The sequence below is a fragment of the Wolffia australiana genome, chromosome 15 (assembly GCF_029677425.1).
Source record: "Wolffia australiana isolate 7733 chromosome 15, ASM2967742v1".
Classification (NCBI taxonomy): domain Eukaryota; kingdom Viridiplantae; phylum Streptophyta; class Magnoliopsida; order Alismatales; family Araceae; genus Wolffia; species Wolffia australiana.
The window spans coordinates 5,726,233-5,740,000 of NC_135849.1; positions in this window are offsets into that span (position 1 = coordinate 5,726,233).

Consider the following 13,768-nt stretch of genomic DNA (forward strand, 5'->3'; position numbering starts at 1 on the left):
GATGGGTGACACAATATTGATGTGGGAAAACTTGTGGGAGCCTTGACTTGATGGACGGTGTGTAGCTCCCATCCATGCCACCATCCTCATATCAAACATGCACTGGTTTTGCTGGCCTTCTTCTCCTCCTACGCCATCGTCATTCCTCAAATTGGGGAATTACTCATTAACATCATTCAGAAATTCTCGAATATACGCCACTAAGCTCTCACGATCTTTGGGTGAGATGGAGTCTAATTTAATTTGTGTATCTACAACTGAAGAAAATTTAAAATGCAATACTTTGAAAGCTTTGCATTTGATCCAGATGGTGGCTTGCTGATCCACTTTGAGAACAACACTATTAGGGAAAAGGTGTCCTTGGTCTATGGCATTAAGATGTTCAATAAGTTTTTCATCAAGAACTTGGAGCAATGATAAAAATGTTAAGGCCGTGACATGTATAGAGTTGCAAGCAATATCTGATGCTTCATGTAATGCCTTCAAACTTTGGGAAAATATGCCACCAATTGCCAATCATGTTCATCTATCACAAAATTTCTTTCTGTCGTGTTGTGTAGCTCAAAAGGGCCATCCTGTACAACACTTTCCCTCTTTTGATATGCTACCTAATACATTTCAAGTGTGGAGTTCAATCTAGTCTTCACATCCAACACCAATCTTTTACTATTAGACATCTTTATTTCCTTACACCATTTCCTCTATCTATCATCTATTGCACAAATTACAGAAACAATTTGATGCACCCTTGAAACCAAGTCTCCCAAGGATTTAGACTTACTGACCCATCATGTACATGCATCTTCAGACTCTCCACCCACCCCCTTGAGTGCCTCATGGGGGGTAAGCAATGGTGGAATTGCCGATGCCTTTAGACCAGCTTGCACTAAAAGTTTATGACTTGTGCAATACAAGGTACGTGGTGAGTTCTGTCAAAGTTGGGGTTCACTTTTCTTAAAGCACTTTAATGATGTAATCATCATTTTTTTGTTACTTGCATTGCCTATTGTAATAATGAAAACTTCTATCCCAGTATAAAGTCCACCAAAACCTCTAGAAGTAGTTATGCGAGATAACTCCTGCTATGCAGTCCATTAATTTTCTTTATTATTAAAATGTTGGATAGTGAGTCTTCGAAATTTTCCTTCTCTCTAACAAAGAACATCATTGCAAACTCCCAAAGGGTCTTTGAACACAGTATTCTCATCTTAGGTTGTGCACAATAAAGTAATACTTCTCTCAAACTTTTGTCATTAATGATGGTCAATTCTTGGTCAATGAGACGTATGTTTTGTCAGCATCTTTTTAGTTCTCTCGAAGGTGATACCGAGTTAGAAAATATTTCTCCCTGTTGGTGATACCAAAATTTCAACAATATATCATAGACCATTGAAACTTGGTTCCTCCTCCATCCCTTGGACTTTTTTGCCCTTGAGCGGGTCGTCAAGCTCCTTATGAGTCTTTTGCAAATGACTTCAAAGGATAGTTGTTGTCTCATCTTTTTTTTATCTCAATAGAAGTAATGATTGGAAGGTTGTTTTCCTTGCACACCCTACACTTGAAGTTGTTGCACTTAAACTCTTCAAAATAATGCATTGCCTTTGATTCGTGCCCATGATGCTTTCAATGTGAGGTTACTTGAGTGGTCATGTTTGTTCAGGTGTCCCAACTATGAGTTCGACCTTGTACCCTTTCAACATTTTCCTCCATTTGGTTTGAATCACTTTCATTTTCACCTTCTTCAATGCTCGTAGAAGATAACTGGATCACCCTCTTATTGGGCCTACTTCAAGGTCCTAGAAACAAGGATTAGAGGATCTCGTAAAGATGGACCTGCAGAAATACTGATCCAAGATGATGACTCTAGTTCTTTAGACACCTTTGAAATCCTTTCAAAGACGTCTCAACTAAGAACGATGCAATTGGTTATATGCACATAGCACTTGTCATTATCTGAATGACACATGTCATAGATAGATACATTCATAGGTAGATAGATAGGTAGGTAATAGAGAGAAACAATTTTCAGTATCTGAATGAAAGATAATTATCTTTCATTTAGATATCATTTTCTCAATAATTAGATTCTTTACCAGCTACCAACCGATGATTACATGTATTTTTTGGATGAATATGCTACAATGTGAATGAACAACAATCATATAGAAAAGAAACACATAAATACTCCATTCATAGGGTTCCTTATAATGAAAACAATATTTCTAATGAAATAACCTTTTGCAATTAACTTCGCAATATCTTTTTCCAAAGAGATGCTATTGAAAACTCCTATGTATCTACCCTATGATGGTTGATCACGGATGGATACTATAGTTGGAGGCATGATTATTCAGAGTATGAATATCCATCTTCACCTCAGAACAGGTATGATTCATCAAAGGATTATCAGAGATCACACTCATACTACACATATCCAGATATCCAACAAAATGACCCTACCCCTGACTACTCCACATCTTGTTGTTATTATGAATATGAACATAGCAAGAAACTAGCACATCATGGTTTTTCTCTAGACTATCACTCATATTTACAGCCTAGAAATGTGAAGGAGAGGGAAAGAGAGGGATAAAGACAATGAAAGAGAGATAAATTGCTAAAATTATCCTGTAAATTTGAAATAAAATTGGTGGAATGGGATTAACATTTTCTCACCTTATTTGTCTCTATTTTTATTTTATTAAATTATATTTAGTTCATATAAAAGAATCCAAAATCCTTCAAAAATAAAAAATAAAGTTATATTTAATTCATATAAAAGTATCCAAAGAAAGAGAGGGGCAAAGACAATGAAAGAGAGATAAATCGCTAAAATTATCTTGTAAATTTGAAATAAAATTGGTGGACTGGGATTAAAAATTTCTCACCTTATTTTTCTCTAATTTTATTTTATTAAATTCATATAAAAGTATCCAAAGAAAGAGGGGGAAAAAGACAATGAAAGAGAGATAAATTGCTAAAATTATCCTCTAAATTTGAAATAAAATTGGTGGAATGGGATTAAAATTTTCTCACCTTATTTTCTCTATTTTTATTTTATTAAATTATATTTAATTCATATAAAAGTATCCAAAATCCTTCAAAAATAAAAAATAAAGTTAAAACTCATATATTCAACACTTTCTCCGTGTGGATTTGACCCTTACTGGATCTATGCTTTTAAGGAAATTTTAAGTTTTGCTGTGTAAATCAGATACCTTAATTGACACTAGTTAACCCCAATTTCATGACTCTTAATTATCGAATATATAGGAAAAATAAAGGCGCACTCATTTCCAGTTAACCCCAACATCATCATTTCATGACTTCATCCATCTCACTCTCTAATTTCCATTTGATCTATAAACATTGTCCTGCCTATTACTCATATTATTATTTTTATATCTTATTAAATAATTATTATGAGCCTCTCACCACCTCGTATTCATCACATTACAATCTTATTTTTCCTATATATTGTAAATTCATTTTGTAAATTCAAAAAAGTATTTCTAATAACTTTATGAAATAATATATTTTTCATGGACTTATCTAATGGCTCTTTGACTTTTCCAGTCTACCAAAATCGGAGGATAGAGAAAATAGGAGGCCTTAGAATGACCCAAATTCAAATTATAATATTTGACAATTCAAGAGGAGTTACACGCTGAAATTAAGAGTGCACCTTTATTTTTCCTATATATTTCCATCATCATCATTTCATGACTTCATCTATCTCACTCTCTCATTTCCATTTGATACATAAAAATTTTCCTACCTATTACTCATATTATTATTTATATACCTTTTTAAATAGTTATTATGAGCCTCTCATCACCTCGTATTCACCATATTGCAATCTTATATAGTATATGTATCTCCTCTCCTCCCTCTGGAATCATCATTCAAAGAGGATTCAAACCCTAATATTTGTTCCCTGTGGAGACTAATATTGCTCATCACTCACTAGTAAAATGATTTTCTGATGAAAGGTTATTAAATTTTTATTGACTAACTCAAATATCAACGACAAATTAACACCCTAACTTTGATTTCATCAACCACCTACGTTTCCACAACTAAATGAATTTCCTTTCCTTGTTAGATCTAAAAAGAGCGTTTCATGTTTTTTTATGAAGGTTTTTAGTTCATCTCTCCTAAATTCTCCTCTTCAAATATTTTTCTTTAATAACATTTCTGAAAAAAAAGTTTCAAGTTAAAATTTTAATTAAGCTATAAATAGTCACATTTCATTCAATGCACTTTTTCACTTTTTCTATTCGGTAAAGGTCAACACACCACTTTCTAGATATCTCTATTTTTTCTCTAATATATATTTCCTTTTGAAACTTAAATTATTTCAAAGGTAATCTAATTCAATAAGTCAAATTTATTCCCTTTATATGCCCGTTGATTTAATATTTCTCTAATGCATCTTCAAATTCCTCAAAATATCAAGTAACACCTCTGACAATGAACACTAGCCAGATCATGTATGTTTGGAAGTCGTTATGGAAGATACATGTGTTATTCCTCAATATTTAAGGTGCTTCAAGTAACAGTTTTAGTAGAAGAAAAAAAGACCTATATAAATGGAGAGACTAATCAGATAATGGTATGAAATTCACATGGATTAATGTTTTATGATCATTCAGATATCTTCAAATCACCAACATGAATAATAATGAACGTCATTTGTAATCTGATGAACATATGAATTAATTATGATTTTATTCTTTACAATATATTTAAATTTAATTTTTACTATTTAAAATATGGATAACCTTTTATGTCCAAGTGATTAGGAGTCAAAATTCCTGATAAAACCTCTGATATCTATTTTAGTTTCCATATAATTCATAAAATAAATGATGAATCTTCTAATATTGAATAATGCTAGTTTAATAATGTTGGATTGTGGAGCCTAATAACTTTTGTAACTAGATTTGCTAATTCCGCTTAACTTAGACATGCTAGTTTAATATCACAACTCATAAAATTCTTTTAATTCAAAATATATTGATGGAAATATTTGTAGCCGGTAAGTCAATCACACATTCCATAACTCATTCCATGTTCATTAATAGAACATATTTATTATAGTGCACGTGTGATGCTTATAATGAAGTCCATGAATACATGATCTGACTTAGTGAATTATGATGAGATCATAATCTAGATATCACTAGTCTTTAAGAATGTGTTCCAAATATTCCTATTCAAAGGATACACGAGAAGGACATCAAAGCATCTAGACATAATAACACTATCTAGCTTCACTCATATGATGAGACACTAAGGATAGATAGTGGGTGCTATATAGTAGAAAGAGTTCACTAAATTGATCCATACAAATACATGAATGGTATCATACCAAAATGTCAATCAGGTTGATTCACGTCACAGTTGTGTAAGTGGTCCTTAGACTTGAGACACCAAATACATCTTGTGGATGGACATTTGTACTTTGAATATGACCTAGATGTACTTAATCATGGGATTCTAAATAGTCTTAGTTCCGGTGCATCAAGAAGTTTACGAAGATGATAGAGTGGTCAAGATTGGGATCATCTAACCTTGGTATAAGAGGTGACAACTCAAGGAAGAAGATGTAATGAAATCCTTGTCCAAGGTAGTGAAATATTAAAGACAAGTTCTCCCATGATTTCTGAACGCACATGTACTAGCTTGGATGACCGAGTAGGGTTTAACAGTTGACCATAGGAGCATCAAGTGGATGAGGGGCTATACGTTTACAATAACCAATGATGAACTGATTCTATGAGTGAGTTGATACACACTCCTTTGTATCTTCTAGAGCACAAGGTGTAGCTTGGCACCCCATGTGTTGGAGACTCAGCCTATCGATTTGGTTAAATCTATCCAACGTTAAAAATTAATCTATATGATGATATAGTTAATTAATTTAGAAGGCAATAAATTTTATTGGGCCACTCGAGTCATTTGCATGACTGATACATGTGCCTAGAGGTTCACAAGCAAATGTTCTTTTGGACATCGAAAGATATACTTAAGTTTTGGGATTTTTATGAAAAATACCTACTTAGTATTAAATTGGGAAACGCCTTGAACAAAATTCACCCATGCCAGAATTTTTTAGGTGCCTTTGCCTTAACGGGTGCGATGGGAATGTCGTAATGATGATGATGGTTGGAGCGCGCATAAGGAGATAGTGAAAAACATAGAAATGCAACTACTCTGGACTTGAAGGATAGGGTATTCCACAAGGGGATGCGGGATTTTAGTTTCTCTTTAGTTCGATAGTTTTGTGAACGAGGCTCATCAAAGAGAAGGAGGAGATCCGGGGTGCCGAGGACCACATGAATACTTCTAGAGGTTGCACACATGAGCAACTCCACGTGACTCGTTCAAGGATCAAAGGAATAATGTATGAGATCTATGCCAAGGTTATTTATTTCATTGTTTTATCAATGCTGTTATGATTTTACAAAAGCCTTCCGCTACGGATCGTCTTTAAATCTTCATCTAGATCTAGGCCTCTAAAAAACAACACATATGATATGTTTTTATAATTAAATCATAATGGACTAATATAAACCTATGATTTTTCACCTTATCATTTTAATCTCAAATAAAGGACACTTTGAAATTCCAATCATAAAAATGGTCTTAATGTGTCATTCCCAGCCAAAGGCTAAATACCACTTTGTTGTAAATAAACCTTGTTAATATCAATTGAAGCACCATAAATGGGAACTTTAATATGAATAGTTTTGGATAATAATAATTCATGTGTACTTTTGAATATGTTCTCGATGATTCACTTAAAACCAAGATGAATCAGATATTTCACAAACTAAATCAAATTTTCTCTGATAAAATGCATAATCTATATGATCAAATAAATTTATCATTTAAAAGTGTAATATCATCACGATTTGATATAAAATACTTGATGAACCTCATAAAAACTATGGTTAGAAAGAAAAACAAATTATTAAATAGATATAATTGAATTATTAAAATGAATCATGCTGACTCTCTTTTTAACAAGAAAAACTATCTTCATAGGATTAGAGAATATATTTTTGTATATACTTCTGATTTTGATGGAATGTGGGATTAGTTTCTTTTGAAAAGGATCTTCTATAGAGTGATACTTTACTTCAAAGTGCTTTATCATAAACTGAGTATTAGGTTTTATCACAAGTTAATATAACAAATTTCTATGGTTTAAGGGATATCTCAGCCCACAAATCAAGTCAAGTGCATGAGATTATATTGATAAGCCAAAAGACGAGGTAAATTTTATGCAATTTTAAACCCTTGTCGTTGTCAATTTTAGCTTATACAATAAAATTTATAAAAACTCTACTTAAGATGTGTAGTGATAAGTACGAGTGTCGTCCAAGGGAAGCTAGTAAGGACTCCAATTGATGTTCTTCTTGAATAATTTGAACCTAATTGGGGTTAATTTAATCTTCAACAGAGATTAAATCACCCTAATTAGATGAGAAATTTGGAAGGGGGGGTAGAAGAGATGAGAGGAGTAGATGAAATAAGGGTCTCTAAGTTGAATTAATTGATCCAATTGAAAGGATCAAAGAATTCAATTAGAGAGATTAGGAAGAAAATTTAGATGTGTTTTGGTTGGTTCTTTGGGTTTGACAATTCAGTAATAACTACTCTATTGGATAATGAAATGGAAAATTTAATATCCTAGAATGTTAACCCTTTTTGTAAGTTTTTTTTATAGTTTTCTTTTATATGCACTTGGAATAGCTAGGAAATCTCTCAATTTCTCCTCTAAATCCTAGTCAGGGCTTATACATTCCACTCAAGCCAAGCGATTTAAAAGTTCAGACAGGGTTCAAGAAGAAAGATTAAGAAATTCAACTAACAACATCCAAAATACACCAAAAGTTCAAATACAAAGAAGGAAAAAGTACCAAATAGGTTGATCCAAGCTGGAGCTCCTCTCTGTCTTGAAGCTGTGATAGAGCACCATCAAGAATGAGCTCCCCCTCTCAAAATTTAGCTTTTATACTTTGGTTACATGGTAAAAATTACCATTTTACCCCCGTTTAGTAATTAATTTTTATCTATCAATGTAGTCTGGATCTGAATAATCCAATCATATAGATAGAAAGAGGGAATCAAGACGAGAAAATCCATAAAAAAATCATCTCAATCGGACTTCAGGATCAAAAGTTATTAATAAATGAATTTTAAACCAATTTAATCCATTGGATTTAAATTTATTTATTTATTCATTTCTTTTTTTAACACATGATGTGTCGCTCTCTCATTGGCTGGCGCATTTTGAATTCTCCTTTTTGCAGAAAAGTCCTTTAAAAAATTCAGAATTGCTGCTGGACGCTGCCCAAAAGTAATTGTGTATATGCCCCTTGCGCACTCTCTCTCCTCTGGTTTCTCCTAAAAACATTAAAAAATATATTAAATAATTACAATAAAACCCTGAAACAGTTTAAATAACATCTCTACACCTGCAACCACGACAGAGAGCTGTTTGTGAGGGCATCATTGCAACTAAAATTTACAAAAAGCCCCTAGAAGAGTAGAAATTGCTTTAAAACTCATTTTCTCATTATAAATATATCATTTTCCTCTTAAAAAATTCATTTCTCACTTAAATAAATCTCAAAAAATCTAATTAAATCCTAAATAAATTCTAGAAAATTCCATAAAATTCTATAAAATTCAGTATTTCATCCCCATACTAATTAAGCTCGAAATTAAATTTTAAACCTGCCATTTTCATTTAAAAATAATTATTTCAAGCTCAAATAAATCTCAGAAATTCATAAAATTAACAGAAAATTAGGGAAAAATCAGAAATCACTTGGAAACATTCAATTTATGTAAATATATGATAAAAACCCCATTTTAAGTTCTTTAAATGCATAAAATTGTGCTAATAGCATGAAATAAAGACTGAATTTAGGGTGTTATCATATATCAAAACCATTGTAACAAACAAGTTAAAGAAGGATGCAAGGATAAGGGTCATCCCTACGTAGGTTTCTGAATTCCATTGGCCACTTGCAAGGGAATCCAAAATCAAACTTCCAGACATCAATTGGCTTCCATCTGGAAGGGAGGAATAGCAAAAGGAAGGCTCTGTACATAGACATCATGCATGATCAAAATTTCACATTTCCTTCATTTCACTCACATCAATTTTATCTATCAAACATTTTTTTTATATTCTCATTCTCATTTTGTCTCTATTCTCTCGCAACCTCTCTTCCTTTTTTTCTTTGCTGATTGCGTAAGAGATGGTGAAAGATACATTTCATAGAGTGATGGAACAGATGATAGGCATGCATTCACTGCCACTCGAGGTGATTGAGACGAAGGCAAATATGTGATGGAGGTGATGGAGTTGATGTTGGTGATTTGATGAAAGCCACTTGAGCTGTTTAATGTAGTTACATTGTAATTTTAATTTTATTTAATCTAATAAAATAGTATATCTGTTAAAACTCACTCAGGATGTTTATCAATGAGTGACGACATGTCCATAAAGATTGGAACTTAAAGATAGATTTAATGATTGAGTTATGTTGAGGGAGAATAATCCGATAATAAGATAATAGGGAAATAAGAGATTTTATTCATATAATAAAATAGGATAATCAACATAAAGGTGATAGTGAAGATATATAAGAGAAAGACAATGAAGGTGACAGTGTTATGAGATGAATTTTGTGATTTGGGTCAAGGTCGTGATTAATATGATTTAGTTATAATGAAGGTGATAGTGTTATGAGATTAATTTTGTGATTTGGGTCAAGGTCGTGATTAATATGATTTAGTTATGAGAAATAAGTAGGATAAAGAGGGAAGAGAGGATAGTGGGGATAATATTTTTAGTAAGTTATATATTTTTATATTATTTTTAACAGGTGAAAGGTGTTGGATATGTTGAAGGATATAGATTTACATATATAGGAAAAAAAACTATTCTAATTTTTATAAGGATATATAAGAGAAAAAAAAATCAGGTGTGAGAGGAGTAATAGTGAATGACTAATACTTAATTATGTAAATTAAGGTAAGAGAGGGTAGACTATCGTAGAAGGAGATGTAAAGAGATTTATATTTCAAGGAGTCAATAAGTTATTTTTATAATATAAAATTGAACAATAAGTAAGCAAGAAATTGTACTTAGGAGCATCATACCACATGTGCACCTTTGCATTCTTGTCATACAAACGATACTACGATAAGAATGACCTACGATAAGAAAATATACAAATGATACTAGGAATTTTAATCCCATCTTTAAATGATAAGAAAAAGAAGATCAAATGTTCAATATTATATCCTTTTCACTTTAAAATTGGCCCGTTATGATGTGAGCTTCTGTCCAAGTTGGCTTAAACCCAATTATTGTCTTGTTACAAATTATTTTACGTTGCGGCCATGATCAACAGCCATGGACAACTGTTTCTGGGTTGTGAGACTATGGTTAATGGTGCATGAAACAAATTTCAGTGCAGCAGAAGCTAAAATCAATTCATAATTGATCTCTACAACATATAACACATGAAAACCTTGGATAACCTGAGTGGCAATAACCTAGAAGAAGGATGAAGATGAGTCTAAAAAAGATGAAGATCACATTGACCTAATTATCACACTCCCATTGGACGAGTAGTTTTTTTTCTTCACAAGTCTTGATTAGGGCATCACTCCTGGAATCCTTTACTCTTGAGACTCAAGAACAAACACAAACTAGATTTTGAATATACGAAATCTTGATAAAAGAGGGTCTATTTATAGATCTGAAACAATATTTCTACATATGAGATGAATATGGAAATAGCCTTAACATTTCAGCCCATATTTTTTTCTTGATTTCTAGAAATATCATCATTTGTAATTGGAGAAATCTAGGTGACCAATCCAAATTTATGCATGCACTCATACAACTTCTTCTTCTCTCTTTTTGTGCAAAATAAGACTTTGTCAATTAATTTTTGTATTGTGTTAGATTTAAATTTTTATGATGAATTTTGCATGATTTATAGTTTCAATATTTCATATCATAGAATCATATTTATTTTGATGAAATTACTTTGAAGGTTGTTTCTTCTCTAAATTTGTATATTTTAGGGGTGAACTGAAATAAAAAGAGAGAAGACGCAAAAAACATTAGACTGTGTAGCAGCGCCCAAGCCAATTAGGCACATCAGCACTCAAGATAATTAATGACTAGTGAGTGCTAGTGCACAAGTCATCAACACAATAACACCCAAGAATGGCTATGACACATTAAGGCAATGCGAACTAACCAAGATCCATTAGTATGCCAAGTAACAAGAGGGAATGATAGTACTTAATCTATGTTGATATTGGGCTCAACACTTATATAGCATGCTGATTTCTTTATTCTTTTGATATGGGAATAACATATTGATTCTTTTATGCTCAAGCAGGGGGGGTAGATGAAAACAAAGAGATGGACCGGGCCTCATCTTGATGCAGCCTTATGGAACAAAAAGATGAAAAATAACGAGGCTTTGAAGTCCACATCACAATGGACTGATCTAACTTCTCTTTTTTTCTCTCTTTCAAAGGTTCTGATTGGTCAAGATGTCTGATGTGGGCAACATTGTCCACATTATCATGGTTTGAAATTCTTTGACAGATGCTGAAGGGAACTTGGGTGTCGACATGGAGACTGATTTGGCAAAAGGGCACACTAATTATTAAAGAATCCATGATTGGAGTTTAATCACAGCTGTTGACCCTTCTTAAAGATAGATCTCATGGCCAGGGGCAGAACTGTCAATCTCTACCCTTGGTTACTGTTTTCCTCCTGATGAACGGTGGTTACCATACCCTAAGTTATGTTATGAGAATCTGACATCTGATATGCCTACACAATAATTCATGATGAAAAGATTACATGAAAGAGTTATCATTGTCCTTTGTATCGTAGTTTGGCACCCAAAAAACCAATGACTTAACCAATCAATAGGGTCAAATTCATCATTTATTAATTCACCAATATGTTGATACAATTACTTAATAAATTTACTCCAATATAATTTATTGGTCCATTAAAGTCATAACCTATATTAATACATAAGCACAAAGGGTCACATGTATAAGATTTTTAGACTATTGATAGATTGACATATTAGGGTCTTTTATGAAGTTGTGCCATAGAGTTTAAATAGGGGAGGATACTCACTTTCAATTACCATGTGAGTCATTCTTAGGCATCTTATATGTGTTGCTTTCAGTAAGACTTGGTGCGAGAAAATCTCAAATTTCTAGCTATAGAGTTTGAGGGAGCAACAAGGAGATCCAATGCTCTGATGATTTAGTGAGAAGTCAGACATCTAAGTAGCTTTAAGAGACTCATCTGAGGAACCATGAAGCCCTAGATCCATTTTTACAAAGTTACTGGGTGTTGCATTCTATGACCCTGAGTGGGATGATTATTTATTTAATGAGTTAAGTTGATCCCATTCTTATGATGAGATCATAATTTTCAAACTGCAGAAAATTATGAACAAAATCATAACACCAAGAAAATATGATCAAATCACCTCTGCACATATCATCTATACAATTTCTTGATTCCTCCATTGAGACACGGTGAGTGGTTCATGTGTCCAAACTCTAGATGTATACACATGATCCATAGCATGTTGAATCTCCCCCTCCATCATGACAAGCCCATTCTTTCTATAACATTTTTATTACATCATTTTGATCACGTTGGGAATGGTTAGGAGCAAATGATTGAAGGGAGAAGAAGGGACGGGCCCTAAATAATTTATGTCCTAGATGAATTTCATTCAGGGGTTTCCCCTATTTATTTCACGTGGTGACTTTTCATAAATTATATCTTTCAATGTACAAAAGACCATTTGCATGTGACCATGTAGGCCCACATACTAGTCTTATTAATGACTCAAGTGTCTCGTTAACCTTTATTGGCCGACTAAATTAATTTAAAATAGATAGTCTGAGTTTCTAGCTCAAGGGGTATCAAACTACAACTCGTGATCTAGAAAATATAAAGAGTATTGTCTAGATCACGTAGATGAGGGATTACACATACACAATAACCAATAATAGAAAGGTTATATTGTTGAATGAATACACTCCTTGAATTGTCAAACCCTAATTAGTCATCCGAATTAGAACACATGAGTTTAAAAATCATCGAAGATCTCTTCTCTGATATTCCACTACCTTGGTCAAGGTATTCATCACATCGTCTTCCTTGAGCTTTCTCCTCCTATACAAAGGGTGTACTATCTCATCTTTACGACTCAATCATATTTTTGAACTTCTTGCTGCATCCAAACTAAGACTGTTTGGAATTCCATGATTAGGAACTCGTAGGTCATGGCCAAAGCACACCTATCCATACACGAGACATTTTTTTTGTCTCAATTTTACATATGGCTTACACAACTATGACATGTGATGTAACACGACAGTCAGGATTGACACTTCGTGTTACGTGTAGAAGGTTGGCTTTAAATGCAATGAGATAACGAGAATGGACACATATGATTTGAGTAAATTTTAACGAGAAATACGATGATCGTCGATGACTTGGGATGCAGAACAATTTGAACGACACAAGACAGGTTTAGTCACGATCAAGCTCCCAATGATCCACATAACCAGATCGAAGGGACCAACGTGGTGAGGGACGTTCTCCGTTCAATAATGTCTAGAGAGTCAACGATTACGAACTGATCAAGCATGGTCAAAGAAAATATCCTATCAC